This window comes from Chrysemys picta, chromosome 21 (genome assembly GCF_011386835.1).
Source record: "Chrysemys picta bellii isolate R12L10 chromosome 21, ASM1138683v2, whole genome shotgun sequence".
NCBI lineage: Eukaryota > Metazoa > Chordata > Testudines > Emydidae > Chrysemys > Chrysemys picta.
This window is the reverse complement of record NC_088811.1, coordinates 16,809,706-16,831,928: the sequence shown is the minus strand read 5'-3', so window position 1 is coordinate 16,831,928 and position 22,223 is coordinate 16,809,706. Positions and strand designations below refer to the sequence as shown.

At 49.5% G+C, this 22,223-nt stretch overlaps 1 protein-coding gene across 9 annotated transcripts in view; it reads left to right on the top strand.

Annotated features, from left to right (window-relative positions):
• Window positions 1-22,223, top strand: part of ARHGEF10L (Rho guanine nucleotide exchange factor 10 like) — a 195,690-nt gene that overhangs the window by 23,239 nt on the left and 150,228 nt on the right. Inside the window, exons 1-2 of one of the 9 annotated variants that reach the window (XM_065575082.1) lie at window positions 503-957; window positions 4,726-4,848. The exons of 2 other annotated variants lie outside the window; for them this stretch is intronic. The gene's annotated coding sequence lies outside the window, so the exon portion shown is untranslated. Of the gene's footprint in view, window positions 1-502; window positions 958-1,561; window positions 1,758-4,725; window positions 4,849-22,223 lie in introns of those variants that run through there. 6 more of the 9 variants (XM_042852966.2, XM_065575086.1, XM_024111244.3 and 3 more) reach the window with 6 other exon arrangements.

The window sequence follows — 22,223 nt, the reverse complement described above, 5'->3', positions numbered from 1 at the left end:
GAAGTGGTTGTTGGGAGCTGCACCATCTTCTTGTCACCAGGACAACCTGACACGGGGGAACAGGCCCTGAAGTGGGGGGGCGTGTGTGCGCATGGGGGTGTCTAACAGGCGGCCAGCTCGAAGTGTCCACCGGCCGCGGCTGTGTTCCGAGCCTGCCGGTCCTCACCAGCTCGCCGCGCCCCTGAACTTAACAAGAAGAGGGTCTAAAAATCAGTCGCCCTGGGGTGCAGCGGGAGAGTTTGGCCCACGGGGGGCGCGCCCCCCAGATTAGACCGTGCGCCGGGCACGGCTAGCTAGGGTGACCAGCTAGAAAGTGTGAAAAAACCGGGACAGGGGGAATAGGAGCCTATAGAAGAAAAAAATCCCAACTATCGGGACTGTCTCTATAAAATCGGGACAGCTGGTCACCCTCCCGCTAGCGGCTGTAAATCAGGAGTGACACCGGAGTCACTCCGGTGCAAAGCGGGAACGAGCCATTTCCCAGCCGGGGGGCCTCTGACGTGGGCCGCCACCGCCTGCCGCTGCCCGGGGCGCTGCTCCTGAATATTCATCGCGCCGGCCGGCCGGGAGCCAAGCGGCCCTGCAGACGGGGGTGGCCGCAGCGCGCTGCCATTGGCGGCCGGGCGGCTCCTGGCTCGGGGAGCAGCCGAGGGGCTTGGCCGGGAGCGGAGGCAGAAGTGGCCGGGGGAGACGCGCCGCTTGTGCACGGACTAGAGCGGGGCTGGGAAAGCCGAGAGCCGCTTGGAGCCGGGGCTGCTGCGAGTGGATGAGACCTTCCTCCCCCCCCCGGCCTTTGGCAGCTGGCAGGGGGAGGAGAGATTTAGAGGAGACACACGAGTGTGTGTGTGTGTGTGTGTGTGTGTGCAAGGAGCGATCTGCCTTGTCAATCGGAGCATGGGTTGCTGCTGGGAGCCTGCTGCTGTCTAACCTCACAACAAAGGCTGGCGTGTAACTGGGGTAAGTGCCTGCTCCGAGTCCCTCCTGCTGCTTTCCAGGGTTAGATGGGGGCTCTGTCGATGGCATGTGTGGCCACAAGGAACCCCGCACCCCCGCCCTCCCAGCCCAAGAAAACAGCTCCACCGGCTGCTCCTCCAGCTAAGGAATGGGCCCCGGAGCCCAGCCCCTGGCTTGAAAATCCGGCTCCGCTGCAGGATTTGGGGGGCAATGCTGTGACCGCCCTTCAGCCCCACGCTGGGAATCCAGACACAAAGCCGGAGGACATGTAACCGTTCCCCAGGCTGGCCCTGTCAGGGCTGCAGTGGATAGCTAGCCCTGCTGGGTGGAATAAGGCCTGTCCCAGGGCAGGGGAGGGGGAAGGAAGGGGGATGCCTGCATGGATGGTTGCCTCTTTTTAGGGTAAGGTCGTCTCTTTCCTGCTATTGTGGGCAAAAGTCCCGGCCAAGCGGTGGTGGTAATGAGGGCCCAGCAGATCCTCCCCCGGGCGGTTAATTAAAATGTTGCAAACACTGAGGTTGGGGGAGGAAAGGGGAAGGCTCAGAAAAATAGCGATCATTTTTTATCATAATCTCTGAAAGTTTTCATGTCCTATTAATACTGATAGACCGGGCCAGGTCAGCTGCTCTGGAGAAGGGGAGTTTGCCTAGGCAGGATCTTCTCTACAGCCAGAACGTGTAGAAGCTTTTCCGTACTAATCCATCCGCGGGCCTCAACCTTATCCCAGAGAGCTCACCTGTAGGGCTCAGAGTGTCCTTGGCCTTTCTGCGGAGCCTGCCAACAAGAGGCCACTTACCACTAAGGTCTGGTCTATGCACAGTTTTTGTACTGGGTTAACTATGTCAACGAGGGGAGTGATTGTTTTTAAATGCAATAGTTAAATCGATACCGTCCCTAGCACAAGCAGTTATACAGGATAGAGGTGCCTTATCGTGGTAGAATTTATTCTCCTAAATGTACAGGAATAAGGTCTAAAAAATTCATTAAAGTTAATGTTTCAAATGAAATATACCCAAGTTAAGAGGGAAGGTACTGTACATCTGGGGGTCAGGCTCGAGTTATGAGGGATTACAGGTATCGGTTACAAGGTTCACGAGATACATACATATCACATACCCAGCATAGACCCAGAGTGGGGTGCGGGAGTTTTTAAAGCGTCAGTGGATAAGTGGGTTCAGGTACGCCACCCATGGAATGTATTCAGAGTCCAAGTCAGGATCAATGTAGCGCCGTGGCTCTCAAACTTTTGTCCTGGTGACCCCTTTCACACAGCAAGCCTCTCAGTGTGACCCCCCTTATAAATTAAAACATTTTAAAATATATTTAACATCATTATAAATGCTGGAGGCAAAGCGGGGTTGGGGTGGAGGCTGACAGCTCGCGACCTCCCATGTAATAACCTCATGACCCCCTGAGGAGTCCCGACCCCCAGTTTGAGAACCCCTGGTGTAGCGAGTAAGTACGTGGGTGGGGTGCGTCCCTCAGTTCATCAGGGAAGGAAGTGGGTTATTTCCCTGGTCAGCGGTCTCGGTTACTCGAGCTGGTACGGGCGGTTTCCTGTGATGTGTCCCGTGTAGATGTCTCTGGACCACCTGATGCTGTCGGACACCATGAGCTGTCTCATGAGGCCTTTAAACTGGTATATTTGTGTCCTCACTGGAGGGTTGGGCTGATTTAACTCCAGATTTCCAAGGGATACAGTTAAAGTGGTACAAAAACTGTGTTTACATACTTGTAGACTTTGTCTATGGTTGGCAGAGGTGTTAATTGCCCACTTCATTTTGAATGGTTTCTTGCAACATGCTCCACCTTGTATTTAGCTGTGACATACTGAGCACCTTTCCCAGACCTGAAGAAGAGCTCTGTGGAGCTCCAAAGGTCGTCTCTTTTACCAACAGATGTTGGTCCACTAAAAGATATTATCTCACCCACCTTGTTTCTCCATTATACACCCTGTCATGGATAAATTAAATAAATAAATTAATGGAGATATCCTATCTCCTAGAACTGGAAGGGACCTTGAAAGGTCATCGAGTCCAGCCCCCTGCCTTCACTAGCAGGACCAAGTACTGATTTTGCCCTAGATCTCTAACTAGCCCCCTCAAGGATTGAACTCACAACTCTGGGTTTAGTAGCCACTGCTCAAACCACTGAGCTATGGGAAACTACATATATGACACAGACCCTACCTCTGCATCCTGTTACGTATTAATAGCATCCCGCCCCAAGATCTGCCTACGCTGCTCCATAACTGCTCACCTGTTGGTTGGAGCTTAGCGTGATTTAATACAGCAGGAAGATGAGATTAAAAACACTTAAAGTTGTTGCTGGAACCAGCTCCAAACATGGTTTAAGATACTGGTGCTTTTTCATAGATTATAAAGTCAGAATGGATGCCTGTGATCATTTAGCTGACCTCCTGCATAATACAGGCCATAGACCTTCCCCGAAATAATCCCTGTTTGAACTGGAGCAGAGCTCTTCGAAAAACATCCAATCTTGATTTAAAAGTTTCCCGTGGTGGAGATTCCACCCCAAGCCTTGGTAAATTGTTCCAATGGCTGATTGCCCTTGCTGTTAAAAAATTACACCTTATTTCTAGTCTGAATTTGTCTAGCTTCAACTTCCAGCCACGGGATCTGGTTGGCACTGAAACACCTCTGAGATCTCGCTCTGTATTGGATCCTTTTAATTTTGCTTACAAATTTGCTAACCAAATTAATGCAACTGAGGAAGGAGAGAGGGGGAAAGAACAAACTGGCTTCTAAAAATCTTGCAGTGCTAAAGGGGCCTTAGCAAAGTGGATGGGTCAAACTCTGGACCTATCTGCTGTGGCTGTAACCCACATCTGTTCACCAAAGGTGAGATTCAGCCCTGCGCAGACAGCCAGCGCATCGCCCCAGCCATAAATAAAACCCTGTTTTGAGGGCTTAAACGGGAACGGCCTGATTCATAGGCCTTGTGCCAATCCACTCTGCCCGGGCCGATTTCCCACCCCAAAGTCACACAGAGCTGGACCCACAGCCCATTGAACACGCAAAGTGTTTTGGAAAAAATGCGGCACTATTATTTTTAAAAGTTACTCACCAGGCCTGCACTCGTGTTGAGCAATGTGACAATAATAGATCAGTGGGCTGAAGTGAGCACGTGCAAGCTAAATCAGTGCAAAATCTGGTGCCTTTCAGGGTACGGCCAAGGTAAATATTTCCTCACGGGCATTTGAAAATAGGGTGGGCAGGAAATTGTAAGTACAGGGAATTATTGGAGGGGGATTTGTTATTGTAAATTAATGAATTTAGGCACACAGGTCAGAGCCTCAACGGTATTTAGTTTCCTAACTTCCATTGATTTCAAATAGTTTCAATGGAAGTTAGGGGCCTACATACCTTTGAGGGTCTGGGCCCTACAGCATAGGGCTAGAGATGCCCTTTGTAGAATTTTTATGAATCAAAATAAATAAGCATCCTACAATAACAACCCGGTAAGAGAGGAAAACCCATGTGGAGGGGATGAAACAGGTTTTGCATTTCAAGCTTCCAAAGAATTATTGCAACAAAACCCCACAAAACTGTTTAAAAATGGCCAGGAATACTTCTGATGATAGCGCTTTAAGAAACAATCGCATGATATCAGAGCACGCTGGCAGTAAAGGAATGGAGAGGAGGAGTCAAGCCCTTATTTCTAAGGAGGGCCTGGCTTTGTAAACAGTCAGATTGCCAGGTACCAAGTGAGGGACAGACTGGCAAACATCAGCCTGTGTCTCTCCTGCAGAGGAAGTGCCTTACAAAGAAAAAAGCTGAACACAAGGGGAACAGCAAAGACAAGGAGGTGGGGACTCCAGAGCAGGGCCATCTGCTCAGTGGGAATCCCTGAGGACTGGATAATCAATCAAAGGCAAGTAGCCAGGCAAGGACAACTGTGATCAGCTCATCAGCTGAATGAGTGTATCTCAGGACTTGATGAGGGCAGAAGCCATCAGGATTTAGGGCCCGAGCCACAGCCAAGGGCGAGTCTTTTCATTGGTTTCCATGAGCTTTAGACCACCTCAGTACTGGGGGGAAAAAGGGATGGGCATGTGCACCGAGGGCAGAAGTTAAGAAGATGCATGTGAGTCCTGTGGCGTGTCTGGCTCTGCATCCAAAGGTTCCTAGGGCCCCACTGTGGTACCTGCACAAATGTTGAGTGAAAGGGCTTTGAATGGTGGCGGGTGCAGCGTCCTCTGATCAGTGAGATACACCCTAGGAACTTCCAAAAGGGATTCTGGGAGGATTGTCAGCTCCTGTGTGCTCCAGCAACGACTCCCTCCCCTCCTATCCCTACTCCACTGTGCCTCCATCTTGCAGGGCGGATTTCCACCCTGTCAATTTGACCCTGTAAACGCAGGATCTGCAAGTCCTGTGTAGGTGCGAGCATTTGAACCCTGGGCCAGGCCCAGCTGATCTCTCATGGGTTTTGCCCCACCAAGGCAGGTTCACCCAGAGGAGTTTTTAACGCAGAAAGCTGGTGGTGGTATAGCTGCATCGAGGCTCTCCAGCTGAGAGCGGGGTCCCAGTGTTTACGTACGGTGCCTAGCGCATAGTGAGAGATAGTCCCTGCCTCAAAGAGCCTCCAGTCTACGTAGACAAAGGCTGGGAAAGAGGAATATTATTAATCTCCAGGCACAGAGATTAAGTGATTTACCCACGCCACAAAACCCTCCCATAGTCTTGTCCGATTGGCACAGCTCGGGGGGAAGCCCAGGACTAGAACGATGGGGTGCTGTCAGTCAGGACTGAGGGTGCAGAGGCAGCGTTTTTATCTTGCTGTCCCATGCGATACTGTGTCTAGCTCCCGCAATAGGTTTCGAAATAAAGAACGAAGGCTTCCTGTTTTCCGCGGGAGTTCAGGGTGGGGTTTGCATGCACGCTCAGCGTTGGCCTTGCGCTCTTCCCGTTGGAATCAACAGTTGATGGTGGCGGGCTCAGAGTTCGGCCAAGCCTGTGTTTTTATTCACGGGGGGCGGAATTCCCCTCTGTACAAGGCCTTCGTGCCATTCGGGTTCTACCTCAGACGGTTGGGCTGTACCATGTAAGACAGGTTTCCAAGTGAAGACTTTGGCAGGGATGTACATTGCGCCTTGTGTTTTTACCCAAATGCATGTGACACACTCCCCCCAACTCAGGAAGAAGCCCTGGGGTTCAGAAAGTCTGAGATCCTCTGGTAGGCAGCATGATCTAGATGGCATAATCGAGATGTGCTTTGAGTGTCACTTAGAACTAGGAGCCTTTTCTTTCCTTTGTGAGCAAGAACATGTTTAGGGCCTGGGAGAAATGTGCATTTCCACTCTGAGGTTCAACTGCAAAATGCTCACCTTGGCTCCCCATTTGTTCTGTTTGTCTGCGGTCGATGGGATGAGCTTAGATGCCGGGGCTGGATTTTAAGTCCTGGCCGCCGAGGCTGTGCATACAGCTGTTTGTATTTGTACAAGTGCGTGCACACCCATGTGGCTCGCGCGGTATTTGTGTGCACACACTAGGATGGTGCACTGACCTGAGTCACAGGCACAAAAGGGGCATGCATCCACCTTTTGCACGTGAAATCCAGTGTGTGTGTGTGGGGGGGAGATTGTGTGAAATTTCTTTGCGTTAGACTCTGTGCACCACTATGAACTCCCCAAGAACTTGGGACTATCTCATACCTCACCACTTTCCGTTCCACGTGCAAGGCAGACTTCTCCGACCTTTCCTTCTCTAATATAAACACACAGCAACCACTGTATGTAACAGATAACAGTCAACCCGCCCCTACCAAAACAGGACACGCCACTCCACACTTTTCTCCCTCTGGGGAGAGGAGAGAACAAACAACAAGTGACAGATGTGTAGTCCTGTTGCTCAGTGCAGCGTTGGAAGGCACTCAGATACTACGGTGATGAGTGTGGTATAACAACAGATATAGAATAGAACAGAACTTGCTTCGAGCAGGGGCAAATTTCACCAGGGGATATGCAGACATGGAAGCTTGACGGAAATTTGACCTCATGAACAATGAAACCAATGTGTAAATAATGGTGTCCATTAGCTGATTGTAGCCCGTCTCTACCTTTCTATGGCCTTTTGTTTAGCCTCCTATCAAACTTTAAAGGTCACATGTTTTTGACTTGGCTGGCGATTGAAACCCAAGAACTTTTCTGCCCCCTTTTCACTCTGTTTTCCGAGCTGACGGTGGTTACCAGGGCCTGCACTGTGGAATGGCTGGCTTGGTCAGGCTAGCCAACGTTTGCTTAATGTCACAACTATTTTCTTGGCTTCGGTCGCTGTGCAGCTTCAATCATGCGGCTAATGGATGTTGAAAAACAACAGGCTGTGCTGGGGATTTGAACCGCTGCTGCTTCTGGAAAAGGCCTGAGACAACAAACTAGTTTTGTGGCGAATGCAGGATGAAATTTCTCTGGGGTGGTTAGGGCGATTGGGAACAGCTGTAGCCCCATCCCCCCTACAAAGGCTCGATGGCCCATAGGCAGGCTGTGCAGATGTTAAGGAGAAAGGGCTGCTTCTGATTCTGTTTCTCCCCCCCCCCCCCAGTTGCTCTCACTTGCTCTACAGTCTTTAAAACAAGAGTGGGTGGGTGTCTTTCTCGGAGCTAGAAGTTACGGGCTTCATGCAGGGATTAGTGGGTGAGGTTCTTTGGCCTGTTTTGTGCAGGAGCTCAGACTAGAAGATGACAATGGTGCCTCCTGGCTTTAGAAAGCTATGACGCTCTGTTGCTTTACCATCTAAGGAGTCCTCCCACCTCTGCCAGCCCACTTTTTCTGCCGTCATCCTGATTGGAGTCGGGACTGCCTCCTCGTGGCCAGCAGGAGGCGCTCTAACCGCGCTATTGTCACAGCACCGTGTGGCAGGCAGCCAGGCAGGGGAGCAGCTTCAGAAACTTTCCAGCAGTAATAACTCCGCTTGATCCTGGGCTCCACGGTGGGGACAGATCCTGGTCCCCTCCTGGTTGAATTCACTCAGGGCTCCGTTCTGCCCCACGCTGAGCAGTGCCTTACTATGCACCTCACTCCATTGGGCCAGTTTCTGCCTCCCTTCCCTCTTTGGCCAACAGCTTCATTCATTTCCAGGGGTTGCCCGCGGAGCAAGGCACACAGTGCAAGGAAAGGAGACGGTCCGGCCCTGTGAAGTCAGCGGGGTGAGGTTCTGCTTTGCTTCAGTCTGGGGTGGCAGAATCTGGCCCTAGAGAAAGAACGAGATGACTGCTGGAAGAACGCACTCCTTATGAACTGGCCCTTTTTCAAGGCCTCCTCACTTGGCCCTTTCCCGTCTCAGCGCTGCTGGTGCAAGAGCCTTCTTCCCTGCATCTCCTGCTGTCTGGAGCAGTCTCCCTGCCTTGCCAACTCCCCATTTCTTTTCATTCTTTTCTGGTCACATTTTTGCTCCCTTGCTCTGTTGCACGCTTGTCACATGTACAGTGTATCATAAGAGCATAACAACAGCCATACTGGGTCAGACCAAAGGTCCATCTATCCCAGTATCTTGTCTTCCAACAATGGCCAATGCCAGGTGCCCCAGAGGGAATGAACAGAACAGGTAATTGTCGAGGGATCCATCCCCTGTTGCCCATTCCCCTGACAAACAGAGACTAGGGACACCATCCCTGCCCATCCTGGCTAATTGCCATAGGTGGACCTATCCTCCATGAACTTATCTAGTTCTTTTTTGAAGCCTGTTATAGCTTTGGCCTTCACAACATCCTCTGGCAGAGTTCCACAGATTGACTGAATGTTGTGTCCCCCTCTAGTGGCAGATTGAAATAGCGAATAACTGCCTACTACTGCTCCTAGCTTATGGAGTTAACTCCTCTAGCTCAAGTGCTCTGGTGCTGAAGATCCTAAGGCTTGAACTCTGCTGATGTCCTTGTACTGAGGTAGCGTCTAGGAGCTCTAATCATGGGGGAGGGATAGCTCAGTGGTTTGAGCACTGGCCTGCTAAACGCAGCGTTGTGAGTTCAATCCTTAAAGGGGCCATTTAAGGGTCTAGGGGCAAAAATCTGTCTGGGGATTGGTCCTGCTTTGAGCAGGGAGTTGGACTAGATGACCTCCTGAGGTCCCTTCCAACCCTGATATTCTATGATCAGGACCCCATTGTGCTAGGTCCTATACAAACACAAAACAAAGAGATGGTTCCCTACCCAGGGAGCTGACAATCTAAGTATATATCAAGGGGTGACAGATGGATACAGGCAGATGGGGGAGCCCAGTGAGATAGGACGATTAGCAGGACAGGCAGTGGTCGCAGCAGACCCGCAGCCGAACCATTGCCAAGTGTTTTGTAAACATCGCGGCAAAGGAGAATTTTAAGGCGGAGTCTGAAGGACAGAGGTAGCTTTGTCGATGCTTACGGGAAATGCTTCCCAAGGGTGAGGGGCAGCCTGGGAGAAAGCACAACATTTAACAAGTTGTCGATGGAGGCTGGCATGGGCTGGTCGGAGGAGAGAGTCAACATCTTGATAACAAAAGAGAGATGATAGGTAGACAAGCAGTCATTGACCTAATGACTGGATGCTATAATTAATCCATCCACCATACAATGTCACCCAATAAAACTCTACCTGACCCTCTCTTTCATCTATGGTAGAACCTCCGAGTTATGAACACCTCGGGAATGGAGGTTGTTTGAAACTCTGAAATGTTCGTAACTCTGAATAAAACATTATGGTGGGTCTTTCAAAAGTTTACTATGCAGAAAAAAAATGTAGCTTTTAACCATCTTAATTCAAATGAAAGAAGCACAGAAACCATTTCCTTACCGTGCCAAATCTTTTTTTTAAACGTTCCCTTTATTTTTTTCGTAGTTTTTGTTTAACACAGCACTGTACTGTATTTGCTGGTTGTTGTCTCTGCTGTTGCCTGATTGTGCACTTCCGGTTCCCAATGAGGTGTGTGGTTGACCGGCCAGTTTGTAACTCTGGTGTTCATAACTCTGAGGTTCTACTGCATTGAGTCCTGTATTTGGGCTACTTGGGGTTTCAAATTACCCGGTAACTTGAGAGTCTCACCTAAATCTCCGTTGCTGCAGCCTAAGCCCATTACGTCTCGCGTATCTCCAGCACACCTGTAATAATGATGAATTTTCAAAGGGCAATCGGTGGTTTTGGCTAAAGAACTAAACATTCAGGTTCAGCTAAGCATCTCTAATCAGTCTATTTCGACTAGACATATGACTTCCTCTTTGGTTTCAAAAATCAGGCTGAAAATCTCAAGAGAACAAACTCCTTTGTGAGATTTCAAGAGCCTTCCCGCTTCTGACCTTCAGGGCCAGATCGCTCAGGAATACCAGATTTTCCCCCTGGTGTTTCACTGCCTCTGGTTTTAAATCCTGGTTGATGCAAGGAGGTGCAGAAGCACGTGAAAATGGGGTGTGTATGTGTGTGGGAGTGACCTAACTGCACCTTAGTGAACCTCAAAGTTAAGGTTCTATGTAAGTTTCAAGTGAAAGATCAGGACAGGTCCCATTTTACTGATGGAACTGGTTTGTTCATGCTTGTTAGCTGTCTTGGGATTGACATGGTCTTTGGAACAAGGCAAAAAACCAGACTGTGCCGGTCTAGATTATGACGAGTGTTAATTGTATTGCCACATGCATGGCCCAAGACCCCCTTGTGCTAAGCACTGTACAAATCCACCCAAAAAGACAGTTCCGGCCTCAGAGAATTTCCAAACTAAACATAAGACAAAGACGTGGATGTAGACAGACAGGGGAGCAATCCACTCCAGGTTTTACATTGTGCCTGCTGCATGCTGGGACAGGAGGTACTGGGCGTTTAGCTAGTGCAGTGCTAATACCCGTGCAGCGCATACATCATCGGCACAACTACCGGGCCCCAATCCAGCAAAGTGCTTAAGCATGTCCTTACTTCAAGCATGTGAGTTTGACCACTTGACATCAATGTGATGGGACTAGTCACATGCTTTGCTGGATCAGGGCCATAGTTCTAAGAAGTTCCCCAGAAACCAAAGGCATGATACTTGTGTCCTGCTACATTGCCAGATCTTGTCCAGTTGAGTGCAGTGCACCGCCCTAGTTCTGGCTGAAATGTGCTTTTAGATACTAAACGTGTTGTTTGGACTACTGGGTCTTTCCCGGTGCAGGGGAGTTTTGCATTTTAATGGCACTGCAATGAAGCCAAGCGCAGTCCGTATTCTAAATTAATGACTGGAACACCAGGGCTCACTGGCCGGGGATTGCTGGTGCGGGGATTACAAAGTGCAGTATCCTCGCGCTTGCTGAGGCCGTGTCTGACAGCTTGCAAGTTTGAGAATACAGGCCGGGAATAACAGAACGAGAGTCGGGCTGGAAAGCGGGAAGCAGGAATCCAAACTGCAGATCAGGAAGGAAATCCTTGGAAAACAGTCAGTGTTGGAAATGACCTAGGAGTGACAGTAGAGGGCGCATTAGGGGAGAACTCGCAATGCACGTTTGGGCGTGTACATACAGAGGTATCCTGGATCATGGAAATGATTGTCTGTATCGGGAAACACTGAGGAATAAGGGATCTAATTTTCATTTAGATAACGGCCCCTTTCCATTGCCAGAGTGGTGTAAAGAGGCCTTGGCGTAAATGAGAATCCGACCCGGAATCTGCAGTATTGCATCTCTTTCTGGGCTCCTCAGTGCTAGAAAGGTGTTGCTCAAATAGAGGGAATTTGGAGAAGAGGCTAAGGGGGCCAAAGGGTTAATTTATGAGGAAAGAGTAAATGGCCTGCAAGTGCGCAGCTTGGCTAAACAAGGGCTAGTGGGGAGGTTAGCATCAGTGTCCATGAAGAGCTGAAAGTGCAACTACAGAGCAAATGTTTAGGTGGCCGAAGGGTATAACCGGGGCGTATGGGAGGAAACTGAGCAAAGACACATTGTGGGCACTGGTGAACATGCAGAAAACGCCCCGTTGGCCCCAATCCCGTCAGCATGCACAAAGTCGCAACTGCTTTCCTCTAAAAGTAGTAGATACGGAAAGCAGTAAACCAGGACTCCCTAAATGGGACGGCTTCCCCTGGAAAAGTTAAGAACATGCATAAGTGTTTGCGGGATTGGGGCTGGGGAGCAGCGTCTCAGAAGCAGATCATTTGGGACACTTTAAACCGGACTGGGTAAAATGCTGAAATAATCTTGCATTGGCTGAGGGGAGGGATTGATGAAGAAATAGCCTCGGGTACCTTTTCCTTGTGAAAGTACCAGCACTGTTTCTGCCTCTATTGGCTGTTTCATTTACAACCTGCCTCGTCAGTATCTCCCCTCCCTCCCTCCCTCCCCGGGTTTGGCTAACTGGAGAGCTTTGGGAGGTTTCTTTTAGACACAAGTGGTTCTGAGCGGACACCCAAGCTTCGGATCCCAATTTGCAGCTCAAACTTCTCTCCATGTTGGATGGAGTCTGAACGCCAAGTTCCAAATGCCCTGGGCTTTGGATTCAGCTGTAGAATTCAGCCTCCATCCACTCCTTGCTTCTGCACGTCTTCAGAGCTGACATTTCAGTGCAGGGTCTTATTCCTAACTGTCCTGGATGACCTTTGCTTGAGCTTTCCTTATGCACACACGAAGGCATGGCGGTTCTACCTAGTCTCATTTCTCCTGCTAAAAGCAGCTCTTTGCAGAATGGGTGGCAGTGCTTAAATGAATCTCCGGGCCACCACCCATGCGTGTGTGAGTTCACCCTCTGTAGCACGGTGCTGCTTCTGTGCGGCTCTCCCGAAAATGTCCTCAGTCCAGGTGGCACTGTTGTTTCCAGGTTCAGTTGAAATGACACCTGTACTTCCTCCAGGGTGTGACTGCTTTGCTCACTTCGATTTGCACGGTGTGATGCATTTGCAGCAACTAGGTATTTTTCCACTTGGCTTGTGTAACGGTAATTATATGTTTATCCTGTAGTTTCATCACGAGCCGCTGCATGCCAGGACAGCTGTCATTCAGGTCCTGCTTCTGTATGTCTAGCTCATGTTTATTACGTGACAGATCTCCCCGCAACCTTGTAAATTTGCCTGTGCAATTTCTCCCATCCAGAGGCTAGAGCCAAGGGTTCCCTCCCGCCATCAGAGCCTTTTCCCTCATTCTCAGTCTTTGATCTCCCAGAGGAAGTAGGAAGCAGGAAACAAAGCATCTTTTCTCCTGAAACAAAACTTTTCAGAGGCCAGAATTTTAACTAGAAACTTCAAACCCACCCACACCTCCCCCTAGATCAGTAGGGTTTCACACTTGTGTGTCTGGATGCTGGCCCTTGAATCAGGAAACTCCAGCGGAGTTGAGCACAGCATGGGTTTATTTTTGCTGGAATAAAAGGTCCTTATCTCTTTCACCAGGGATGTTTACTGCAGCCCATGGATGTTGGAAAGCGGGGATGGATCAGCAGTCATATGGGCGTTGCTATCTAAACCCTGGCGTTAGCCACATCGCATTAAGATCAGCACTTGCGTGTTGATATGGGGAGATGCTGGCTCTGGACAGGGAACTTAAAATGTACAGGGCTCAGTAGCTGAAATCAGTTTTCTTAAACAACACATGCGCTAGGAGGCTGCACCTCATAGACTTTGAAGGCCGGAAGGGACCAGCGTGATCATCTAGTCTGACCTTTTGCACATCCCAGGGGGATTGGATAGAGGGCAGGGGAGTTCGGGGTGGTGGTCAGGGGGCGGGGGTGTGGATAGGGGTCGGGGCGGTCAGAGGGCGGGGAACAGGGAGGTTGAATGGGGGCAGGGGTTCTGGGGCAGTCAGGGAGAAGGGGTGGTTGGATGGGGCAGAGGTCCTGGGAGGGGGGGGTCAGTCAGGAAGGAGAGGGGGGGTTGGATGGGGCGGCAGGGGGCAGTCAGGGGTGGGCGGTCTGGGGGCAGTCAGGGGACAGGGAGCGGGGGGGGGGGGTGGATGGGGCAGGAGTCCTGGAGGGCTGTCAGGGAGCGAGAAGCAGGGGGGATCTGATAGGGGCATTGGCCGGGCTACGCCTGGCTGTTTGGGGTAGCACAGCCTCCCCTAACCGGCCCTCCATACAATTTCTGAAACCCGATGCGGCCCTCAGGCCAAAAAGTTTGCCCGCCCCTGGTTTAAAGACTTAAAGTTTCAGAGAACTCACCATTTAAACTAGTTTAAACCTGCAAGTGCCCCGCGCCCCATGCTGCAGAGGAAGCGAACCTCCCCTCCCCACTTTCCCCTCCAAGGTCTCTGCCAATCTGACCTGGGGGAAAATTCCTTCCTGACCCCAAAAGTGGTATAAACCAGAGTTGCCCCACTGAAGTTGGCATCAGCAGAGGATCCGGTCTTTTGTGTTTCTAACGGAGCAAGGGCCCATGCAATGCAGTTTTGTTCCTTGTGGGTATAGCACAATCGGAGCTGATGGGGCTAGGAATGCGTAACCGTAGTGTTAACGGTTTTCGGTTTTCGGCCATATCCTGCATAAATGACAGTTTATTTCCTGGTGAAATTTAACGGCTGATCCTTCAGAATCAGAAATCTGCCTGCTTACCTGCCTCCCATGCTATGGAATCTGAGCATCTCGCAGACATCTTGTATTTGTCCCTACACCCCATTATGGGGTGAGGAAGTGCTAGTATCCCAATGTCTAAGATGGGAAACTGAGGCACACAGAAAGGCAGGGCCAGATTTCCAAAAGAGATCAGCATCCAACAGCGGCCATTTTCAGCACCTGACCAAGTGGCCAGATTTTCATTCTGCATCCAGTGCAATGAACTCTTTTGACAATCTGGCCTGTAAGTGACTTGCCCATGGTAACACAGGAAGGCTGTAGCAGAGCCAGCAATTGAATCTGGACCTCTTGAGAGCCAGTCCAGTGCCTTAACCCCAAGACCATCTTTCCTCTGTAAATGCCCCTGGATCCAAATGCTCTCAATTCTTTGAGGGGATTCAGAGAACCTACATCCAAATTTTACAGCTGTCTCCTACCTGTGTGACAGGCCTGAACTGAAAATCATGATCCAAGCATCGCTCCTGAATTAGGGGTAGGGGGAATAATCAAAATCCAGACTGGAATTTTGTGGTTCATTCCCATCTCTCTAGAATTGGGAGAAGTCCCCCCTTCGCTCCCCCTATGTTAGAACAATGACAACATACAGTAGGTTGAATCTAGGGCTTGAAAGCTGAATTGCAAAGGATTTTTTAAAAATTAGGCTGTGCATCTGTATTTTGCATCTGTATAATAGAGAACAAAAGAGGGGTTTTCATTTCAACCTTCAAAATCTCAGTGATGTCTAGCCTGGTCTCCTCTCGTTTTGCTGGAGGACAAAGCCTTGAAGGATTTGTACTTTGAACTCTGCCACCTCACTTGAATGGGTGGGCTATTGAATGATTAACAAAGACTCTTTTATCCCAAATGTGAGTCAGTTATTGTCGTTTAATAGGCGGTGGCAAAAATAACAGTCAAAGAGTTTTAAGCTGCCTGATGAAAAATCTCTTCCGTTCTCAATTTCCATAACGTGCTGTTGTCATTTCGCTTTGTCTAGACTAGGGAAATTGGGACAGCCCTCTTATGTAAACAAACACCACCACTGTCACTTACGCTGGCAACTTAGTGCAGACCTTGTCTTTACACTAGTGTAATGCATTTACACTGGGGATTTGCGCTAATGTAGCCGCTCAAATGCACACGCTACCCCAGAACCCAAGATAGCCCAACGTAAGGTCTTCACTAAACATCCGGGCCAGCCTTAGTGGTGACAGTGAGGATAGTTGCCCTAGGCACCGACTTCCGGGAGCATCAAATCAACATCGGGGGGTGCTATATTGGCTTTGTTTTGGTTTGGTTTCTTGCTTGGCCTTTCAGGGGGCATCGGGACTGTTTTCTGCCCTGTGTGACAAAATACCCAGGACTGGTCCTGCTAATCAGAGACTTTTCCTGGGCAGGTAATACATGAATTTCTCTTGTAAAAAAAACGAGAAGAAAGAAAACCGTAACACAATAAAATAAAGTTTTTCCAGGTGTTCTTTATTCACTACAGAGAAACAGAAAAGTGCACAAGCCCATTTGATTGTTTTTTCCCTCTTGAAAGTCTCCTTTAAATACTCAAGGATGTCTCTCTTTAAAGACCAGTCAAGTGCATGAGAAGGTGCTTTGAAAGACGCAAGTGACACCGGTTGTAATTTGGAGGGATTAGACAGCAAGTGCCAACAGGAAAGCCAGCCGGAGGGCAGATTTTAATGGGGGTTTTGTGGTAATAAATAAATTCTAAAATAAAACAAACAGTCCGACCGTGGGAACCTGGAGCCCTGCCTTCTTAAAACAGCGTTCTTGATTAAAATTGCATAATTTTGGAGACAGCATGGGACACGGCGTTGTCCAGTCACTGGAGCGTGCCCTCCAGAGGCGGGAAACGTATGAGTTTTAATCGCAGTCCTAATGCTGACCTGTTGGATGTTGAAGGTAGGGTGACCAGATAGCAACTGTGAAAAAATGGGACAGGGGGTGAGGGGTAATAGGTGCCTATATAAGAAAAAGTCCCAAAAAACGGGACTGTCCCTTTAAAAACAGGACATCTGGTCACCCTAGTTGAAGGGGATGTCAAAACATTCCAAAATTTCCAATCTCATGCTCTAGGACTTCACCTGCAGGGGTCAGGAAGGCAATCCCTTCCCCCCACCAGTGTATTTTGGTTTTCGTTGTTGCTGTTGTCTCCTTCCTCTGAGGCATCAGAGATGGTCATGGCTGGAGATAAAACAGTGGATGGGGTGGGCTGGTGCTCTGAAGTGGCATGGAGAATTCTCTCTCGGATGCTTGGTTGGCTGGTTCTGGCTCACATGCTCAGGGTCTAACTGATTACCATATGTGGGGTCAGGCAGGACCTGGGGGTTTTCTTGCCTTCTTCTGCGGTGTGAGGCATAGGTCGCTTGCCAGGATTATCTGGGTATATCTCACCTACTCTGTTCCCTGCCACTGCAGGGGCTTCGGACACTGGTGTTCTCTGTCTGTGGCACACAACCCTTTAGTCGCCGAAGGGCTGAAATACGTTGGTCTAATTCCGATTGTGAGGCTTGGTGGGGAGTGGCCAGGTGGTGCTGGTGGCCTCTGAGGTGCAGGAGGTCTGACTAGCTAGAGAATCTCATGGTCCCTCCTGGGTTTAAAGTCGATGACTCCATTTTGGGCATCTCAATTCTTGGGTGCCCGACGGAAGGTGCCGTTGGGTTTGGTTTTCAGAGGGGCTGAGCAGCTGCAGATCCCCTGGACTGCAGTGGGCGTAGCAGGTGCTCCGTATTCCTAAAAACACAGCTCAGGATGGGCAACTAGACAGCATGAGGATAAGCGTGGTAGTAAAATCATGACTGCTCCGCCCTGCTGGCTGGCTTGTGTTATTGTGCTGCAGGGTTCTGTAACTTGATTAAAATGGCCCAAGGAGCCCAACCCACCTCATCCTTCTGCGGCTTCTTCCTCATCAGATGATAATGGAATCCCATCCGTTTTCCACCTCCTCCCGCAGCAGATCCTGCTGCCTGGCCACTGAGTTCCCCAGGAGAAATATTGAACAGTGTTGCCTTTGAAGATCAGCAGTGCTGTCTGGGAGAGGTTGCTGGGTGATATCATAGGACTGGAAGGGACCTCGATAAGTCATCTAGTTCAGTCCCCTGCAATCAAGGCAAGCCTAAGTATTAGCTAGACCAGTGTTTCCCAAACTGGGGTCGCCGCTTGTGTAAGGAAAGCCCCTGACGGGATGGGACGGTTTGTTTACCTGCCGCGTCCGCAGGTCCGGCCAATTGCGGCTCCTACTGGCCGTGGTTCGCTGTTCCAAGCCAATGGGAGTTGATGGAAGCGGCGGCCAGTACGTCCCTCGGCCCGCGCCGCTTCCAGCAGCTCCCATTGGCCTGGAGCGGCGAACCGTGGCCAGTGGGAGCTGCGATCGGCCGGACCTGCGGACGCGGCAGGTAAACAAACTGGCCCGGCCCGCCAGGGGCTTTCCCTGAACAAGTGGCGTCCCAAGTTTGGGAAACACTGATCTAGACTATCCCTGACAGGTGTTTGTCTAACCTGCTCTTAAAAATCTCTAATGACAGAGATTCCACTATCTCCCTAGGCAATTTATTCCAGTGCTTAACCACTCTGACAAAAGTTTTTCCTAATGTCCAACCTAAACTACCCTTGCTGCAATTTAAGCCCATTGCTTCTTGTCCTATCCTCAGAGGTTAACAAGAACAATTTTTCTCCCTCCTCCTTGTAACAACCTTTTATGTACTTGAAAACTGTTATCATGTCCCCTCCCAGTCTTCTTTTCTCCAGACTAAACAAACCCATTTTTTTCAATCTTCCCTCCTAGGTCATGTTTTCTAGACCATTAATCATTTTTGTTGCTCTTCTCTGGACTTTCTCCAATTTGTCCCCATCTTTCCTGAAATGTGGCGCCCAGAACTGGACACAATACTCCAGTTGAGGCCTAATCAGCGTGGAGTAGAGCGGAAGAATTACTTCTCGTGTCTTGCTTACAATACTCCTGCTAATACATCCCAGAATCATGTTTGCTTTTTTTGCAACAGTTTTACACTGTTGATTCATATTTAGCTTGTGATCCACTATGACCCCCAACTCCCTTTCTGCAGTACTCCTTCCTGCATAGTCATTTCCCATATGAAGTTTCCCCAGTCCTTTGTAAGCTCCCATGACGGAAAGGGCCATTTCAGGGGGCTTTAAATGGTGTAACTGGGGCACAAGAATGAAACTGGGAAGTAGACGTTTGAGGTCGGTTCCAAAATACTTTCAGATTGTGACGGTGCCCTGTGCGGCACAGCAGTGATGGAAATTTCGTTGAATTTTTTTTTTCATTTTTATATTTGTATTATTTCGCCGTTCTCTCAGCACCGCAGCCGTGCACAATATACACGACTGCTAGCGACGTGCCGTATTGTGACGTAACACAATCGCTGAAATAGTCTAGTTTTCTTCATTTCGTCTTCAAAGCCATGAAGGGCAGCTCGGGCTGAAACATCTGATCTTCTTTCTGCTCGTGGTGCAAGGAAACCGTTTGTAGTTCGACTATGCTGTGTCATCCCCGGGTACCCTGCATGCTGAATGCCTGGTGTGGAATCCATTGCTTAGGAAGGCCCGGCCTTCATGGGGATGTGGAGGGGACCGAGGCCCTAGAGCAAATAGAGTTAACATCGGAGCCTTGCTAGAGAGACCCAGGCAGATGAAATTGGCCTGCATGATTAGTGGCGAGCAAGGAAAGTAACAGAGCAAACAGAGGATGGCAACAGAGCACACTGGCTGCAGTTCTAACACCTGGAAGCTGTCAATCGAGCATAAAGGCTAAAAATAAACGAATAAAGAAGATTTTCCAGCTTGTTCCTAGACGAGTATTAAGTCACCGGGGCTGGCATGCTGCAGCAGTTGCTCCAACTTTCCTCGTTTTGAATTTTTTCCCCTTTACTTGCTAGGGAGAACATGTCTTTTTAAAATGTCATTCACTAAGATGAACTAAAAAGTCCCCCATATTACAGCTCTGGGTTGATTACACTCAGCTGTACTGTGCTAGTACGTGGTGGCCCCAGCCAGGGTGGGGGCCCCATTATGTAGGTGTTGTACACACCTGTGGTGAGAGAGAAGCCCTGCCCTGCACGGTCTGAATAGTCAAGGCAGACAAGGATTATTGTGCCCACTTTATGGACAGGGCTTGGTCGCCCAAGCAGTCTGTGGAAGATCTGCAAATAAAACTAAAATCGCCTTAGCTACAAAACCATCCTACCTCACCATTTCTAACGCTGTAGCCCCGGGGTCTCAAATTCAGTTTACCTTAGGGCCAGCGCCAGTCCTCAGATCCTCCCAGCGGGCCAATCATGTCACTGAAGATGGTATTCAGAAAAGAAAACGTTTATATTGTATTTTTTATTTCAAATGTCTTAGAAATAATAAAACTGTCATACAACTTTATACAGTTCTTCGCCTGCCAGCGAGTTTTTAGTGTTGGCCAGCCACCTGGCCACGCTTCAGTTCTGTCAGTTTGTTGATGTTTGGCCTCGGTGACTGAGCAGTTGAAACCAGCCAGGGGTGCATCAGATAGTTGTGTTCGGTATTTTGACTTGTTTTCATTGTGGGGAAAAAAGGGGAGGGATAGCTCAGTGGTTTGAGCATTGGCCTGCTAAACCCAGGGTTGTGAGTTCAATCCTTGTGGGGGCCGTTTAGGAATCTGGTGCAAAAATCTGTCTGCGGATTGGTCCTGCTTTGAGCAGGGGGTTGGACTAGATGACCTCCTGAGGTCCCTTCCAACCCTGAGGTTCTATGATGCTACCTCTATGGCTGACTCTGCCCGGCAACTAGTGATAGTATCTCTGTCCCTCTCCGTCAGCCAATGGGAGCTGCGGGGGCGGCGCCTGTAGTTGAGATTGCCGGCAGCGTGTCTGCTTGTGTCTCTCCTCCGCGGGGTGCAGTGGGGAGGTTCTCGGACTGCAGATGTCCCACGGGCCAGGACTTTGAGACCCCTGCTGTAGCCTCTGTAGTCTGGGATAATCGTGCATTGTCAGACGCCCCACAAACCCAGTGCTATTGGCAGGCCTGGGGAGTAGCCTGCTTGTAAGCTTATTCGAGACACGCTCTCTGGTTAGGTGAGCTTTCCGACAAAACGTCTTTCCCCTTTGACTCAGATTCCATTTGTAACCTTTTCCCGTCACCGTGAGGGCTAGAAACTTTTTTAAAAGGAAAGTTGAGATGCTCACTTGATCACATGCCTCCAGGGGCTGGGACTTTAAGAGATAGACCCCAAATGGTGTCAGGTTTCAGAGGGGTAGCCGTGTTAGTCTGTATCAGCAAAAACAACGAGGAGTCCTTGTGGCACCTTAGAGACTAACACATTTATTTGGGTATAAACTTTCGTGGGCTAAAACCCACTGCATCAGATGCATGGAGTGGAAAATACAGTAGAGAGGTATAAATACACAGCATATGAAAAGATGGGAGTTGCCTTACCAATTGGGGGGTCAGTGCTAACGAGCCAAATCTGTTAAGGTGGAAGTGGGCTATTCTCAACAGTTGGCAAGAAGGGGTGGAAATCACTTTTGTAGTGCTAATGAGGCCAATGTAATCAAGGTAAACCCTGGTGCCAACTCTGCCCACATATCTACACCAGCAACACCATCACAGGACCTAACCAGATCAGCCACAACATCACCGGTTCATTCACCTGCACGTCCACCAATGTTATATATGCCATCATGTGCCAGCAATGCCCCTCTGCCATGTACATTGGCCAAACCGGACAGTCACTACGCAAAACAAAATAAAAAATAAAAAAATGACACAAATCTAACATCAAGAATTATAACATTCAAAAACCAGTAGCAGAACACTTCAATCTCCCTGGACACTCAACAACAGACTTAAAAGTGGCAATTCTTCAACAAAAAAACTTCAAAAACAGACTCCGATGAGAAACTGCAGAACTGAAATTAATTTGCAAACGGGACACCATCAAATTAGGCCTGAATAAAGACTGGGAGTGGATGGGTCACTACAAAAACTAATTTCCCCCCTGCTGATACTCACACCTTCTGGTCAGCTGTTTGAAATAGGCCACCTTGAGGCATGGTATAAGGCATGTTTTGCAGAGGCCTAAGTGGTGGCCCTTGTGCGGTACAGCTCTGCACAGCTGCTACTGTTTGCGCTGTTTCGAGTCTGCATTAATGCACTTGCCTTACAGCAACCAGATATCTTTCCCCCCCACACCACCGTAGCAATTAGGGATCTCCACCCGTCATTTCAGAGAGGGGGATCTAACTCACTAATTCCCCTCCGTAATGCACTCGCTTGCAGGAGCCAGATGGTAAAAGAACTGGCTGTAGGAGAAATCCGCCTCTTATGGAGCATATGTTGGCTGTCAAAGCAGTACCCGCCTTCCCCATCTCCGATAGCCTGCTGAAATCCGGCGGGCTGATCCCATCTTTTATTCTAGGCCTTGAGAAGGTATTTATTTATGTATTTGTTGCTCCAGTTATTTTGCTCTCCAATGAACAGAGCTGTTCGTTTTCGTTGGAAGGGGGAAGAGTCAAAATGCAGGGAATTAGAAAACCAGCGAGGACATTTGTTTGCTGAGATAAACTTTAAGTCTCCCAAATGTTTCTTCCTGTAGCCTTTTCTGGGACCCTTTTGCCCCTCTCCTGCTGCGAGCCACGCAGAGCATTTAGGTTGTGATCGGCCAACACAGGGTCCATTGTACTAAGTCCTACTCAAGCCCTCCTTTGAGCTCGGAGCCGGGCACAGCGATGGGTTCCCCCCCGGGAATGTGGACGTGCTGCTCTGTCATTAGCCGGGGGAAAGATGATGCTTGG